General features: G+C 36.3%; 1 pseudogene; it reads left to right on the top strand.

The window, feature by feature from the left end:
* The first annotated feature begins 2,662 nt into the window (after positions 1–2,662).
* On the top strand, positions 2,663–3,409 carry LOC102526489 (translationally-controlled tumor protein pseudogene; annotated as a pseudogene).
* Positions 3,410–17,026: the final 13,617 nt, after the last annotated feature.

Raw genomic sequence — 17,026 nt, forward strand, 5'->3', positions numbered from 1 at the left:
CAGCAGACCTTTCTTTCACTCACTCAAGAATCAGAGTCTTAAGAGAGAGCTCCTGTTTTGTTGAACCTAAGTCATATTCCCTCTTCTTTGGTGGGAAGAGGAAGAATCATTTTTTCATTCAACAAATATTTATTGAGTGCAAACTGTGTTCTCAGAGACAGAGCAGGAATAACAGATACATTTACTGCTCTGGGATTTGGAGTTGTTCATACATAGATAGTTGCTTTGCTTTTCTTGTGTTTGAATTTTTGTTTGTTTGTTGTGAATTTTTTACAATGAGAATATATTTATGTATTACTTTTGTAATAAAAACACAAATTTAATTAAGGAAAAATACTCCTGGTAAAGCAATGAAGTCAAGCTGTTGTAAAGGGATTAACATTTTGGGGAATTCTATGTGGTAGGTGCTATGTCTTCGAGGACAGCCTCGAATACAAACTTCATTGAAAGACAGCTGACTTTGGGATGAAGAAGACTATGGACTCTATGCTGAAGAAAACCGAGAAGGTGAAAGATGGTCCTGAAACATACGCTCGAAGTGTTTCTATGCCAGATTTTGAAGATGTTAGGAACTAACTAGGATTGAGAGAATGGGGAGAATGAAGTGTCTGTCAAGACAAGAAAAGCACAAAAGGAAAGGTATGGAGTCATGAGTAAGTAATCTGGTGTGGTAGCACACGTAAGAAGAATTAGTATCATTTCAGTGATTCCACATGTGAGTTCAATGCTCTTATATTTGCATTTGAAACAGGCGTTTCATAATATAAAGATGAATGGTAAAATTCATGCTAATAATTTAATTTTTTTTACTATTTAGAATGGCATCCAATAGCAAATAGAAAGCACATTACAATTCGAGAGAAAGACAGAGACAGAGAGACAGAGGCAGAGGGACAGAAAGAGAGAGAAGGAGAGTATTTAAGTACATTTAATGACTTTTTTTTTAACAAGGAGCCCCACATTTTCATTTTGCCTTGGCCCTTGCAAATTATGTAGCTTACCCTGATCAGGTCTGGTATTGTTTCTGCTGTTCTTTTTCAAAGGGAGTGGGTAGTCATTTTCACCCAGCATAAAAGGACTGCTGAACATTTCACCACTAAAAATAGCAGGACAGAAATAACTGTTTCTTCTCCTTTCTGTTAATTTATAACCCTATAATTTTATTTGTATAGTTTCTCTATTGGAGTCATAGACCCTAGGCATTAGAGCAATATGACTATAAGATGGCATTAGAAATGAGATCAGAATACAATTTTCTATTTGATTATAAACAGTTATTCATTTAACATATATTTATTAATTGCTGTGTGGTATGCAACCTCCAGGTCCATCCATGTTACTGTAAATGGCATTATTTCATTCTTTTTTATGGCTGAGTAATATTCCGTTATATATACATATATATACACACACACATATACATATATATGTGAGATATATATATGTGTGTGTATGTGTGTGTATATATATGTATATACCATATCTTCTTTACCCATTCATCTGTTGATGGACATTTAGGTCCATGTCTTGGCTTTTGTAAATAGTGCTGCTATGAACATTGGGTTGCATGTATCTTTTTGAATTAGAGTTCCCTCCAGAAATATGCCCAGGAGTGGGATTGCTGGATCATATGGTAATCCTCTTTTTAATTTTTTAAAGTATCTTCATACTGTTTTCCATAATGGCTGCACCAAACTACATTCCCAACAACAGTGTAGGGGGCTACCCTTTTCTCCACACCCTCTCCAGCATTTATCTTTTATGGACTCTTTTTAATGATGGTCATTCTGACAATGTGAGGTGATACCTCATTGTAGTTTTGATTTGCAATTATCTGATAATCAGCAATACTGAGCATTTTTCATGGGCTTATGGGCCATTTGTATGTCTTCATTGGAGAAATTTTTTTTTAGGTCTTCTGCCTATTTTTTGATTGGGTTGTTTTTTTGTTATTGAGTTGTATGAGCTGCTTGTATATTCTGGAAATTAAGCCCTTGTCAGTCATATCATTTACAGATATTTTCTCCCATTCTGTAGGTTGTCTTTCATTTTGTTCATAGCTTCCTTTGCTGTGCGAAAGCTTATGTTTAATTAGGTCCCATTTGTTTATTTTGCTTTTATTTCTTCATCTGTTTTTATTTAATTTATTGTTACACTCATTCTACTGACACTCTCTACCTTCAGTTTGCTGATGAATATGGAAGGATTAAAAGGAAAAGGAACAATGGTTTTCTCTCTTTCCATATTCTTATATGCACTGTTTTCAGTTTAAGTGGTTGGATGGTTCAGGGAAGTAACACAAGTAACAAAGGATATGACAAGGGTTCCTTGATAGTTCATGTTTCTTAGAACACTTGCTTTTTTGTGTGTGTTAAAGGTAGTTCTTATTGGAATGGAAAGTGTGGCCTTCTTTGCTGACAGCATCTCTCTTACTTACTATTAGACATGTTGAACGCCCACACAGAGTGGGTCCACTGGAATTCTGTGCTCCGGGGCATCATGAATGCTATTTGCAAGTACAGTGTCAAGGAATGGTGATGAACATATATATTGCATGCATCTCCTCTGCTCACACATGTGCCTCATTGTCCTATTTGACCACACTTACAAAACACAAATTCAAAGATGAAATTATTAAGAATATCAAGACACCTTTTTTCTGCCCGCTCCCCCCTCCCCCCGAGCGCCGCTCCGGCCGCACCGCGCTCGCTCCGAGCTCCAGCTAAGCTAGAGCCGCTGTCGTGTCCCTCCAGCTGCCATCATGATCATCTACCGGGACCTCATCAGCCATGATGAGATGTTCTCCGACATCTACAAGATCCGGGAGGTCACGGACGGGCTGTGTCTGGAGGTGGAGGGGAAGATGGTCAGTAGGACAGAGGGTAACATTGATGACTCGCTCATTGGTGGAAATGCCTCCGCTGAAGGCCCCGAGGGCGAAGGTACCGAAAGCACAGTAATCGCTGGTGTCGATATTGTCATGAACCATCACTTGCAGGAAACCAGCTTCACAAAAGAAGCCTACAAGAAGTACATCAAAGATTACATGAAGTCAATCAACGGGAAACTTGAAGAACAGAGACCAGAAAGAGTAAAACCTTTTATGACAGGGGCTGCAGAACAAATCAAGCACATTCTTGCTAATTTCAAAAAAAAATTATCAGTTCTTTATTGGTGAAAACATGAATCCAGATGGCATGGTGGCTTTGCTGGACTACCGTGAGGATGGTGTGACCCCATATATGATTTTCTTTAAGGATGGTTTAGAAATGGAAAAATGTTAACAAATTTGGCTGTTACTTTGGATCTATCACCTGTCGTCATAACTGGCTGGCCACTGCTTTCATCCACACAACACTAGGACTTAAAAGACAAATGGAACTGATGGCATCTTGAGCGTCATTTATTTTGATGTTGATTTATTTGGAGCAGAGGCATTGTTTTTGAGAAAAAAACATGTGTAGTTTGTCTAAAAATAAAATGCATTTAAATTCATCTGAAAAAAAAAGAATATCAAGACAGTGATAGCAAAGCATAAATCAAGTGTGGGTCTCTTCTGAGTGTGAAGCCCTGTGTGACTCCACAGGTCACATGCCCATGAAGTTGGCCCTGGACTTTATTCTCTCCATCTCAGATCCTACATTGTTCCCCCAAACAGAAAAACAAAACCAGAAACAGTATGTGTTTTTACAAAGAATGTGAGTGAAGAGGTAGCAGACTTTATCCTGAACTGGCCATCTAAAATGAAAACCATGAAAGAGAACCTCAAGTCACTTTGGTAAGAAAAAGAGAAAAGAGAGAAGGGATTAAAATTACTTTCTTCACAGATGCTGTTGGAGCATCTGTGAATGTCCTTACTCACATACAGACAAGCACCATCATCAAATGTTTGTACCCTCCCATACGAGTCCTCCAAACTCATGCAACCACAGTTAGTCACAATCCCCAACAACTCTCACATGCACACATTTCTAGGAAAAACACACATGGATGGGCAAAAAAAACCACAACAAGATGTCTACCATCACAGTTATGTTTAAAGAATATAAAAGGAAAGAAGAAGAGAATGAGGAGGGAGAGAAGGAGGGATGAAGACAGAGGATAAGTGGACAAGAAGGTGAAATAAGGATGAGGGCTGAATGGTGGATAAGAGAGAAAATAAGGATAAATGAGAGAGTGGGATGGTTGAGTTAGCCCATGGTAAAAGGAACCACTTACTGACATTCTCTATTGACAGGAAAGAAAGTTGAGAGATTCAAAACGGTGATTTGATTACAGATAAAGACCAATTTTCTCTAGAGAGTGAGGTCAGCAAGACAGCAGAGTAGGAAGCCCTGGACAAGTCTTCTCCCCACAAACACACTGATTCATTAACAATTCATGGACAAATTATCTTTAAAAGAAATCAGAAACAAATTGAAATGCTCCTGCACCTTGGGTGAACACAAAACCACACTCACCAAAGCTTGTACTGAGATTCAGGACACCCTCTCACAACAATGCCTGCCCCTGTTGCAGCACCATAAAATCAGGAAGAGACCTCTTAGCTCCAGCTTCACACAGGAGAGGAAAGGGATTGGTTCATATATCCAGTGCCCCAAATTTTCTAAGGAGGATTCTCAGAGGATTGGCTTCTGTCTTGCCAGTCTTGGAGTTCTGATGGGTCCAGCACAATCTAGCCTCCCATGGAAGAATGGAGGTGGTAGCTTGGGCTGGTATATGTCATGGCTCTTCCTTCCTGCACAGAGCAAGCAGACAACTACTATAGCTGCTTGCTTTTTCCTGGAAATTGAAAAGTTGATAGAAGCCTCCAGAATCTCTGGTTGAGCTGTGTGGTGGGTGTTTTCTCCTATACAAGCTCAGTTCATGAAGACATGGATCTTTCTCCAGAACAGATCACATATTGGTCACAAAACAAGTCTTAACAAATTTAAGAAGAATGAAATCATATCAAGTATTTTTATGACCATAATGGGATAATAAAACTAAAAATCGATAACAGAAGAAAAATTGGAAGAAATATAAATATTTGGAAATTAAACAGCACACTCTTAGACAACCATTTGGCCAAAGAAGAAATAAAAGAGGAAATTAAAAAATATCTTGGGAGAAACAAAAATGAAAATACTTATGGGATACAGCAAAGGCAGCACTAAGAGGGAAGTTCATAGTGATAAATGCCTACATTAAAGAAAAAAAAGAGCTTAGCAAACAACCTAACTTTACACCTGAAGTAACTAGAAATAGAAGAACAAACTAAGCCCAAAGTTAGCAGAAGAAAGGAAATAAAGATTAGAGCAGAAATAAGTAAAATAGGAAATAGAAAAAAAAATTGATAAAGTCAACAAAACTGAGCTGGTTTTTTTGAAAAGTTAAACAAAATTGAAAAACTTAGCTGGACTAAGAAAAAAAAGAAAACACAAATAAATAAAATCAGAAATGAAAAATGTGTCATTACCTCACAGATATAGAGAACTAGTGGTTACAAGTAACAAGAGAGATGCAGCCGGGGCAAGAGAGAGGTAGGAGATTAAGAGGCAAAGGGGTAGGGTATTAAGAGGCAAAAATTACTATGTATAAAATAAACAAGATACAGGGATATGTTGTACAGCACAGGGAATATAGCCAATGTTCTATAATAACTTGAAATGGAGTGTAATCTATAAAAATAATGAATCACTATGTTGTACACCTGAAACTAATGTAATATTATAAATCAACTATACTTTAATTAAAAAAGAACTTAAACTAAAATAACTGGGGACTGGATGAGACTAGTAGCAGAAGTTTGTTTAAAAAATTTTTTTAGAATAACATGATCTAGATCTTTCTACTTGTCATTATTCTGCTACTGTTATATTGCCCAATATATGGTAAGCCTTTCAGTAAGTGTCTATGGGCAGACTAGCTTCAGAGTTCCTCTACTAAAATTTTATGTGTAAATTATCCTTTCACATAATGCTATTTCAAGTCATCATCTTTATTCAGCATATTTCTTTAAAGGGGAAAAATAAAATATTATTTTTAATCTTCTAAACAGAAGAGTCATTACAATTGATGACACAGAAATAAAAAGGATCATGAGACCACTATGAACAGTTATATACCAACAAACTGGAAAACCTAGAAGAAATGATTACATTCTTAGAAACATACATCCTTACCAGACTGAATCTTGAAGAAACAGAAAGTCTGAAGAAACCCATATCCAGTTTGGGAATTGAGTCAGTAATCAAAAACCTCCCAAAAAAGTAAAATCCAGTACCAGATGGATTCATGAATGAATTCTACAAAATATTTAAACAAGAATTAATTCTCATCTTCCTAAAAGTCTTCTAAAAAATGAAGAGGAGGGAGTACTTCTGAACTCATTTTGTGAGGCCAGCATTACCCTCATACCAAAGCCAGAAAAAGACACCACAAGAAAAGAAAACTACAAGCCAGTATCCCAGATGAACATAGATACAAAAATTCTCAACAAAATACATATAAATTGAATTCAATAGTACATTAAAAGTGTTATACACAATGACCAAGTGAGATTTGTCCCTGGTATGTAAGGATGGTTCACCATATGAAAATCAATTAATGTGATACATTACATTAACAGAATAAAAGATAAAAATCACAAGATTTTATCAACAGAAGCAAAAAAAATCTGACAAAGTTCAACACCATTTCATGATAAAAACTCTCAACAAATTAGGAATAGTAGGAAATTACCTCAACATAATAAAGTTCCTATATAACAAATCCATAGTTAACATCATATCCAATGGTAAAAAAACCTGAATACGATGTTTGCCTCCACCATAAAGACCACAAAAATTTAGTACACAGAGCAGAAATGTACTGGATGAGTGTTGGGAAAACTTTTACTTTCCTCACAAAAGTGAAATAGATTCCTACAAGGTAGAGTAAGCACTAACACATTTTTAGATGATAAACTAGAAACAAAGGGATTAAATTATTTGCCTGCTAGCATATGCTCAAAGAATATCAGAACCAACCAGATTTCAGAGTCCTAATTAAAAATGTTAGTGATTCCTTAAAAAGTTTTATTGAAGTATAACACATATGCAGAAAAATGAAAAAAATCTGTTTTCAGCTCAGTAAGTTCTCACAAATTGCAGGCCCCCCGTAACCAGCCTCCAGGTCAAAAAACTGAACAAAACTAACATCCCAGAAGCCCCCCTTAAGTCTCCTTCTAGTCATTCCCTCAATAAGGGTAGCTACTGTCCCCATTCATAACAACATGTATTAGTTTTGCCTATGTTTGTACTTCACATAATGGAATCATACCCTATGCGCTCTTCTGTGTACTGTATTGGCATACTGTAGTGCATTTATCCACAGTGTTGATGAACATTTGAATCCAGTATTTACCTTTTATGAATAGTGTTGCTATTAGCATTCTTGTACATCTCTTGTGTTGATCATAGAAGAGCATTTATGTTGGTTTATTATCCAGAGGTGAATTTGCTGGGTTATAGTGTATGCATATGCTCAGCTTTAGAAGATACTATGAGAGTTTTCCAAAATAATTGTCTCAATTTATGGTCCAATCAGAATGTATGAGTACCAATTGCTCTTGATATTTGTTGTCTTTCTTGTTTTTGCTATTCCGGGTTTTGTGGTAACATGTCATTGTGGTCTTAATTTGTATTTCCTTGATGACTAATGAGATTGAACATCTTTTGTATATTTATTGACTGTTTAGATATCTTCTTTGGAGAAGTGCCTATTCAAACCTGTTATCCATTTTTCTATGAGTATACTGTATTTTAAAATTGATTTCTGGATGTTCTTTATATATTCCAGATGTGTCCTCTATCAAATATGTGAATTGCAAACATCTCTCTTATTATGTGACTTTTCTTTACAATGACAGTTAATTGTTAAACATCAGTAGGGCCTTTTTAAAAGGGCACTATAAATATTTAAATTATCTTCAAGCAGCCCCTTTAGTAGGCAAGGGAAGATAATCCTGTCCATTTTACTGATAGGGAGAGCAACGGGCAAAGTTAAGACTTTAAAGCTGAGACAGGAATCTCACTACCCTGATTCTTTGGTGTTCCATTAATACCAGATTCTATTGTACATTCCTCTCTCTTCAGCACCTCTGACACCCCCTCCAACAACCAGTTGCCTACATACAATTTGACTGCAAATTAACATTTAGTTTCTTCTTGGAGGAAGATCAATTTTGATGTCAACCAGAATGGCTCTCCACTCCATTCTATGTTTCCAGAGAGATTACACAATCATTAAGCCAGTCACCAATTAAACAAATTTATAGTAATATTAAACTGCAATACTAGCAGAAAGGTGCCTCACACGTTAAAAGCACAGTAACTCTTACTTCATAACAAAAGATTCACAATGGAATTTCAAGGTTAGCTGAAGTAAGAGACAAGTATACTCAGAAGACCTACTTCTGGGGAAAAAAAATGTGATTTCAGATGCTCACTCCATATTCATCAAATGTTAGAAAAGAAGAAAGGTTTGCTTTGCCTCTGGAGAGGTCCTGAAGCCTATAGGGGTTTGGCAGGACAAATTTACCTGCTTCATAATAGAGAATAATTCTTTAAACTTTGACAGAACTTTTGTTCAGCATGAGAAAAAATGTATTCCATCACAAGGAGGTGAAATCAATATCCCAACATCTGTGCCCTTCACCTAGTGGAAGGCTAGTAAAAGTCACCATTGGATTAGTAGGCAATAGTTACAATGGAGTGATTTCACAGATCTAAGGAAGACACATTCTACCTCACCCAGGTATTTCCTCATCATCTGGCTGAAAATAGAATCAAAACTTTATTTTCTACTTTAAGATGTCAATCTCCATTAAAATTAAGTTTGGGTATGTATGATCGTGATGTTTGCATAACAATATGAATATACTTAATGCCACTGAACTATACACCTAAAAAGATTCAAGTGGTAAATTTTATGTATATTTTACCACAGTAAAAACAAGCAAGCAAACAAATAAAATATGGGTAGGTGGGGCTATGGTTTAAGGAACATTCTTTAAAATTCTTCCCTGAAAATAGATTTATATGAGGGAAAGTGTGAGAGAGAAAATAGCATACTTCTCAGAGGCCTTTAAGATATTGGGGCTTAAATTGAAGGAAATAATTTCAGTAGATCTTTTGGTATAAATGTAATTTGTTCTGGGCCTGTGACCCTTCTGGTGACCTGTAGTCCAAGTTCGATTCTACACTCTTTTTCCACTTTCAGCTCCTTCCACAGTAAGTGTCATTACCCTCAAGTACATATTATAATTCAGCGTAGGCTAACAAAAAACTGTATCCTAATAGAGATCCTTAGGGAAATCTGCTTTAATGAAAATAGACAAGAATGATTGTTAATTAGGATATCAATTATTTTATATAAAATACTTTAAATTGTTCTACGGTCCTTGAATACAGTTACTATTATTTTACAAAAATGAAGAGAGGAATTTCTAACCAAGGTAATCTTGAGGCTGGTCCATCTGGATCGTCTCATTTTCTGAATTAGTATAATCAGAATTTATGAGGTTTTAAATGTCTAGATTATATGAGTACCTCATGTCTGATTAGTTCATAATGCATTCCGCACAACATCCAGTGCAGTGGGTACTTAATAAAAACAATTTATATCGAGGAGGACATGCTTATTAATAGATTTTGCAATTATTGATTTACAATATAATGTATTCATGTACTAAGTAATGAATTAAATACCTATGTCAGTCACTGATCTAGGCACTAAGAATATAAAATACATCATTCTTGCATATGGAAGCTGACAGTCTAATGTGGAGGGCATTCATATAAGTAAACCATTGGAATATAACTTGAGAAATGCTATAGTTTTAGCAAAAATTATAAGATCATGAAAGAAAAATCCACTGTTTTGGGTCCAGGATCAGAAAAGACTTCTCAGTGAAAGCAACATTTGAGGCAGTTCTTGAAGGAAAGTAGAAATTGGATGGACTTTGGTTGGAGTGGGGAATAAGTGTGCAAGCATAGAGAATAGCATTGTTAAAGGCAGTGACAGGTCAAGAAATTTTATAGAGAGGGAATTTGGGATGGAAAGCTAAATGGTAGGAAGGTCTAGGAAACTTTTCTTAAAGTGACAAGGGCACTTTTTCATAGAAGACACATTTTCCTGTAGCTTGGGTGTTTATTTGGGATGTCTTTGGAGGGGTGATGAGGTTAAGGGAGCTTTAAAGCTCTCTGAAGCTCCACCTACATTAAAGCATATATTTAGGGACTAACAAAGGACTAGTTTGGTTTGGCAGAAGTATTTAGGTGTAGGGGGATAGGGATGGCTAAGAAAGGTAACCTTCCCTCTCCTCATAGAAATGACAGGAGATGAAGATTCCAATGTAGCAAACCAACACTGAAAGACAATTAATACATTCTTAAATAAGGAACAGCCTCCCTTTTTATGACTAAGGCCATTCATTTGTTTGATTTTAGAAAGATAATATGACTTCATTAAAGTCATTAATTCCTATGATTAAGCAACAGCATGTTTAGAATTTATATCAATCTTTGAAGTCCACATGTCTTGTATTTTATAGGAGAGGTAAGAGCTTCCATCAACAATTTTATATATTCATCATTGTAATCAAGGCATAACAACTAATTTTAGCTAACAGTTATTTTCATAGTACACATATAACCTCAACTCCAAACCATAAATGTAGTAGTTGGTCCTCCTTATGGGGCACATGAACTGCTTTCCATGCCTACCACCTGGCTGTTTACAAACCAAATACACCTTAGTCCAGGTTGGTTTACCAAACTCACAAAAATACAAATCCAACAACTAGAGTATTTTCTTCACTTCTCTATACACTACATGGAACATAAACCAAAGGTAACAGTAGCAATTGCTACCATTATTATAAGATATAATTTTCTTCCATTAAATTGCCAATATTAAAGCAGAACATGTTCACTTCTCTTGAGTGGAGCAGATGTGTAGTGGAAAAAAATACCCAGAAATACCAAAAAAAGACCAGAGATGTTGCAAAGTTGGCATAGGGTGTGATCTATATGCCTACCAAGAATCACTGTGAGGCAGATCACTGGCATACCTTCCCAACTGGAAACAATGGACCAACAGTAGATAGGCAAGTATGAAACAAACAATTCAGGGATAAGAACCTAAGAAGAGGTTTGGTCAACAGACAAAATCAGGCACATAACCAGAGACATATTGGCATGGCAAGCAAGGTGGAGAGAGGTCATGGATAGGAAGGATAGTTGAATAGGTAAGGTCATAGTAGTTAGCTAGAGGTTGTTACAGAAGATCCCTGAGATAAGAGTTAGACAAGAAATGGGGATTACAAGAACTATAAAAGATACAGAAGCGAGTGATGATGGTCTGGGGAGGAGGCCCAGCAAGGCATGAAGAGAATCAATGATCTCAGTGAAGTGAGTGGAATCAGAGCAACTGAGTGTCCTAGTGAAATCAGAGAGCCTGTAAGAAGATTGTGGCTTGAAACAGAGCAGGGCTGAATGAAGTTTTATTATTGTTGGTGAGTGTTAAGTGTAGTCTTAAGGTAAACATTAACAAAATTTAGAAGAGCAATGACTCCTTTATCTCTGGCATCTGACAGGTCACTAAAAAGTAAATATTGATTGATAGATGGCTTAAAATAAATGTTGCTGAGAAAATGACAAAGGAAGAAGTAGAGAAGAAAGAGGTCATGTAAGTGCTAGTTACTCACAAAAGAGAAGGTGATAAAGGGATGGCAAGGAGAGAAGTGAGTCTAGGTTACATTGTTATAATTAGTATACAAATGAACTTTGAGATAAATGCAGTTTCAGGAAAAGTCTCTGAGCCTCAGATTTTTCCACTGAAGAAGATGGTATGGAAGGGTTGGACTAATGATCAGCAGGGTCCCCATTCAGCTTTGATACTTCATGGAACATGTTCTATGGTGAATCTATGAGTATGTCACTGGCACACCTCCTCAATTACACTGAGTTGAAAGAATCACCATTGACTTGAAAAAGACCTCCTTGGTGAGTCCATAGGGAAACCTGTGCTTATAAGAGAGAACCAGAGCTCCACTCTGGTGAGATGAACTGGAAAGATAAAAGGAAATGTGTTCTAAGATTTGGTAGGGATTTGAGATTGTCCTGCACAATGGATTAGGCTGAAGACAGAGATGATAAAGAATAAGGGATGGTTTGCATGCTGTTGTGAAATAATGTAATGGGATTATTAAGTTTAAACAGAGGACCATAGTAATGAAAGGTTTGGAATAGGAAGAATAACATGCAGAGGAGGGATTTGATTGAATACAGTACAGATCAAGAGTCAGGCAGAGAGAAAGAATAAATTCAGGGCCACAGGAGGAATATTAGTTTCAAATCAAACAAGTGATCTTTCATTCTCAGCCTCCTCTTCTGGTTCCTCTTCTTCAATCTGCAAGCACAGACACCTGACTTCTTCATTTCTCCAAGGCAGTAGAGCATAGTGCGAACACAGGAGATTTAGAGCCAAGCAAAGTTGGTTTGAATACAGCTATGTTCTAGCTGGGTGACCTTGAATGAGTTACTTCAATCCTCTCTATTTCATTTTTCTCAGTTGCAAAATGGTAATAGTACCTACATTATAGGATTGTTGTGAGGTCTAAGTGAGTTAATACTCTTTAGTACCTACAAGGCTTCTGTCCTCTCCTCCAACCTATAGCCAATCAACTCCTCACAACTGCTACCTCAACTTTGATGTTGCTCCTGTGCCCAAAGTAGAGATCAAAAGGATAAAAGGCTGGTGGGTCACAAAATCCTGTTAAATGTCATGTGATCAGCCTCTTGTAGTGGAATGCACACTAGATTTGGAATAAGACAGAACTAGATTCAAACCCAAGCACTGTCACTTAGAAGTTGTTTTAACCTTGTGTTAATTACTCCTCTGAGTCTTAGTTTTCACACCTTTGTTGTGAGGGAGCAATGAGATAACAAATAAAAAGTGACAGGTTCATAGTAGGCATCAATAAACTTTAATTCTCTTTCTGTTTTTTTATCACCAAATTTCTGGAGTGAGTTCTTAATATTGTGCATTAAAAATCTTTGGATTTTCTTATCTTCAACCTGGTTTGTTAAGGTCACTGAAAACCTCAATGCCACATCAAAAGATAGTTTTCTTTATCATATCTACTTCTCTGCTGCTGTTGATACCATGAATCACTACATAATCCTAAACACACTCCCCAACCTGGGCCTCAGGAATAGTAGTCTTCATCTGGTTTGCATCTCATATCTTTGGCTTCTGCTATGGTATCTGTTTCCATACTTCCACATCAAAGCATTTTTTTACTATACAAATGAGGCCCTGTCTGTTCTTGGAGAAACTGTTAGAGATCCCCAAATCAAAGGGACTTACAGATATTTTCACTATGGGAAGAGGAGAAAAGGTATTCTAAAAGATGTCAGCAAGAGAGATGGAGGTACATCTTCCTTGACTGAACTGATAAATCAGCCAAGCTAAAAGTTCTATCAAGAGAGATTAGCAGCTACGTGCTGATTGCCCATAGCATTGGCTTCTGCTGAAATTATGAAACCACCAAGTCACACAATTCTGAACATGGTGGGTTTACTGTACCAGGGTCAATACCATCTGTCTCCTGGATTCAATTATCATCTCTGTGGATGACACACAACTCTACTTGTCTGCGCTGAGCTTAATCCATGGGTCCAGTCCTGTATAACTAAAGCAACCATATTTTCTGCACCAAAAATCAGGAGACATATGCATGGCCTAACAAAGGACTGGGCTTTTTTTTTGATCTGTGAATTATTCATATGAAGACTTGCAAAGATTCAAAAATTCAATCACACTTACTTGTACTTTTAATGAATTTACTTTCCTGAAAAGATTTCTGGCAGATGTCTATCAGTGTCACCATCAGTGTGAGCATACATTTATCCTTTGTGGCTTCCTTAAGGCTAAACTTTCCTGTCGCAAATAGGAAATTAGGTAAATGAGGTAACTTAGGGTAATGTTCAACTCATCTAACCCCTTGCTGCACACATTTAATCAGCTTTTAAATTATCGCTTCTTTGAGAAAAAAATGCTTTTCCTTTCTACCTTATTCTTTCTAATTCTGCTGCCACCGACATCATACAGGCAGATGGTTATCAACTTTTGTGTGTACCAGAAACGACTGGAGAAACTTATTAAAATGACCAATTCCTGGGCCCCACCTCCACAGAGTTCGATTTGATAGAGCTAGTGTAGGTCCAAGATTTGCAGTTTTAACAAGCTTCCAGTTGTTTCTGGTGCAGGTGGTCAAACTATCACATTTTGTGTAACAGTGTCCTGTGAACTATCTACTTTGTTATTACTGGTTAAATTCAACTGTTTTATCAAAGGCTTATATTTTTTACCATAAAAGTATAATGAGAGGAAACTTAAAGTCTGTGATCCAACTTGAAGATAAAACATGTTCCTTATAGATTTAATCATGACACAATATGAATTAAGACACCTACTGGGCTCATTACAGTAGCGCTGTAATCTAATTGTGGGCCAAGTAACTGATGAAGAAAAATAGCCCCTTAAGGGCTGAAACTTCATAACCAAGAATCACAGCATAATAATGGTAATAACACAAGTAAAATTTACAAAATGGGCACATTAATGCCTGACTGCAGCTTGTTTTCATTTTTAATTTCAATCCTATCTGAGACCTTTTTTATATTACTAAAAAACTGCTTATGTTCAAGTAACAGTAATTTTGGGTACTTGTGAATGCCCATCTTAATATGCAAACTTACAGAGGCCACAATCTGACTTTTCATTGAACATACTCTGCATATTCACTTCCTCATCTGTGATGGTGCAGGCATCTAAGACCAGAGAACAGGATCTAATGCCAGAACCGACCTAGTGTTCATGAGCATCAGCTACACAGAATATGAAGTAGTTTAATGTTCCATCTCAGGAGGATACACTGTCTACACATCAGTTATACCACACAGGACCGTGCTTTTAGAAACACTAGTCCAGGTTCTCTTGTATTGTCTCCTCTAATATAGGACCTGTACTCTTGGAATCTTCTTCCTGCTCAGCCTCAGTGGCTCCTCCAACATCTCCCAGGGGTATACATATCCTCTCCTACCACTTGTTTCCATTAGTTACATTTTATCTTATTTCATCTATAATCACTGCTTACTCAGACATTGTTTGCTTAGTCCTGTATAGGCATCCTTGCAAAAGTAATTCTATTCTATCGTTATATTTGCAAATATTCCAGGATGAAATAAAAACATTTCTGATGTTTCTTGGCTGGGGTAGGCTATGTTTTCTAACTCATAGGCATTCTCAGGACCCAGACTCCTGGAGCAGTCACCATTTTGGACATTGACAGTCTCCATGGCAGAAGGAAAAAGCTTTTCAGATTTTACCACTTGCCACAGAAATAACAACTCATTGACCAGAACTAGAAACAGTCCTAATTAACCATAAAAGAACCATTGACTGCAGTCCTACTGCGTGTTCAGAAGGAGAGGAGAACTGAATAACTGGATATCACTAATTACTCTAATAATCAGTAAAACTGACAAGTCACAGGTTATACACATTTCCCACTTTAATATACATGCCAAAATTAAACTCTAAAGTGGCTGTATTAATTTGCATTCCCACTGTCAGATTGTGAACATATGTATCTCCTCATATTCTTCTCAATAATTGTTATTATCATGGTATTTTTGTTTGTGTGTTTTCCAGTCTAATGAAGGAGAAAATGGAGCTAATATAATTTGTATTTTTTTTCTGATTGCTAGTGGAGTTACGCATTTTTTCATTTGCATTGGTCATTTGTATTTCTTCTCCTGTAACTTACATATTTATGTGTTTGACCACTTTTTCTATTAAGTTGTTTTTAAGTATTCTTACAAATTTGTAGAAGTTCTTTATATATTATGGATATGAATCTTTATCTGTTAGGCGCATTGCAAAAATTTTCCCCAGATTGTCACTAGATTAAGTCCACTTATCTGTTGTTATTCTCCATAGACACAGGAAACAATCACTTTGAATCTCTCACATAAAGTCCTCTGAAATATTTGAAAATAATCATCATCCTATAAATTTCGCATCTTTGGGCTAAATAGTTCCAATTCTTTTAACCTTTCCTCATAATACTGATGTTTTAGTTTCTTCAATCACATTTCAACTTTGTCTATGCTTTATTACTATAGTGGTCTATTGTAAACACCATACACTTTTAAACTGTGTGACTGGTCTGCTTTTTTCCTTTCTTCTCATTTTAATTAGCAGCTAATAAGCTTAAAGCTAAATTTGCTTCCCACTAATGGAAAAGACATATGTCTTTATAACTTGCAGTTCTAAGCCCCGTTCCTAGTCTTTTTACGGCTTTATATTTGTTTACCTTTCTCCTTTAACATCTGTTTTTATTCATATTATATTTTATTTTATATGTCATTATAATATGTCTAATTATATTTCTGGAAAAAGTGATGTATAAATAAATGAGAAAGGGGGGAGAGAAAGAGAAGGAGAAAGTTCTGACAAATGTACAATATAAAGGTCCCTCTCCCAGAACTACTTAATTTTACCCCAGTATTTGGGTGGTACTTTACCGACAACATCTGTATGCTATAGATTCTGGTAAATTCTGATCCTCTCCATCCTATTTAGTCTTTTCTTTTAACACAGGCACCTAACCATCAGTCCATCCTACAAGTAACAACCTGTATTTTTCCTTTTTAAGTTTTATCCTTGCTGTAGGGACATTTTCCCTGATTGGTCAAAGTCATTTTGAATTAAATTCTGTCTTTGAGAATATTTAGCAACCCCTGACCCCTGACAACCACTTTTCTCCTCTGTTTCTATGAGTTCAACTTTTTTTTCTTTTTTAGATTCCACATATAAGTGATACTAATATTTGTCTTTGGCTAATATCAGTGAGCATAATGCCTTCCAGATTCATCCACATTGTTGCAAATGACAAGATTTCCTTCTTTTTAAAGGATGAATAATATTCCAT

This window comes from Vicugna pacos, chromosome X, assembly GCF_048564905.1.
Source record: "Vicugna pacos chromosome X, VicPac4, whole genome shotgun sequence".
Classification (NCBI taxonomy): Eukaryota; Metazoa; Chordata; class Mammalia; order Artiodactyla; family Camelidae; genus Vicugna; species Vicugna pacos.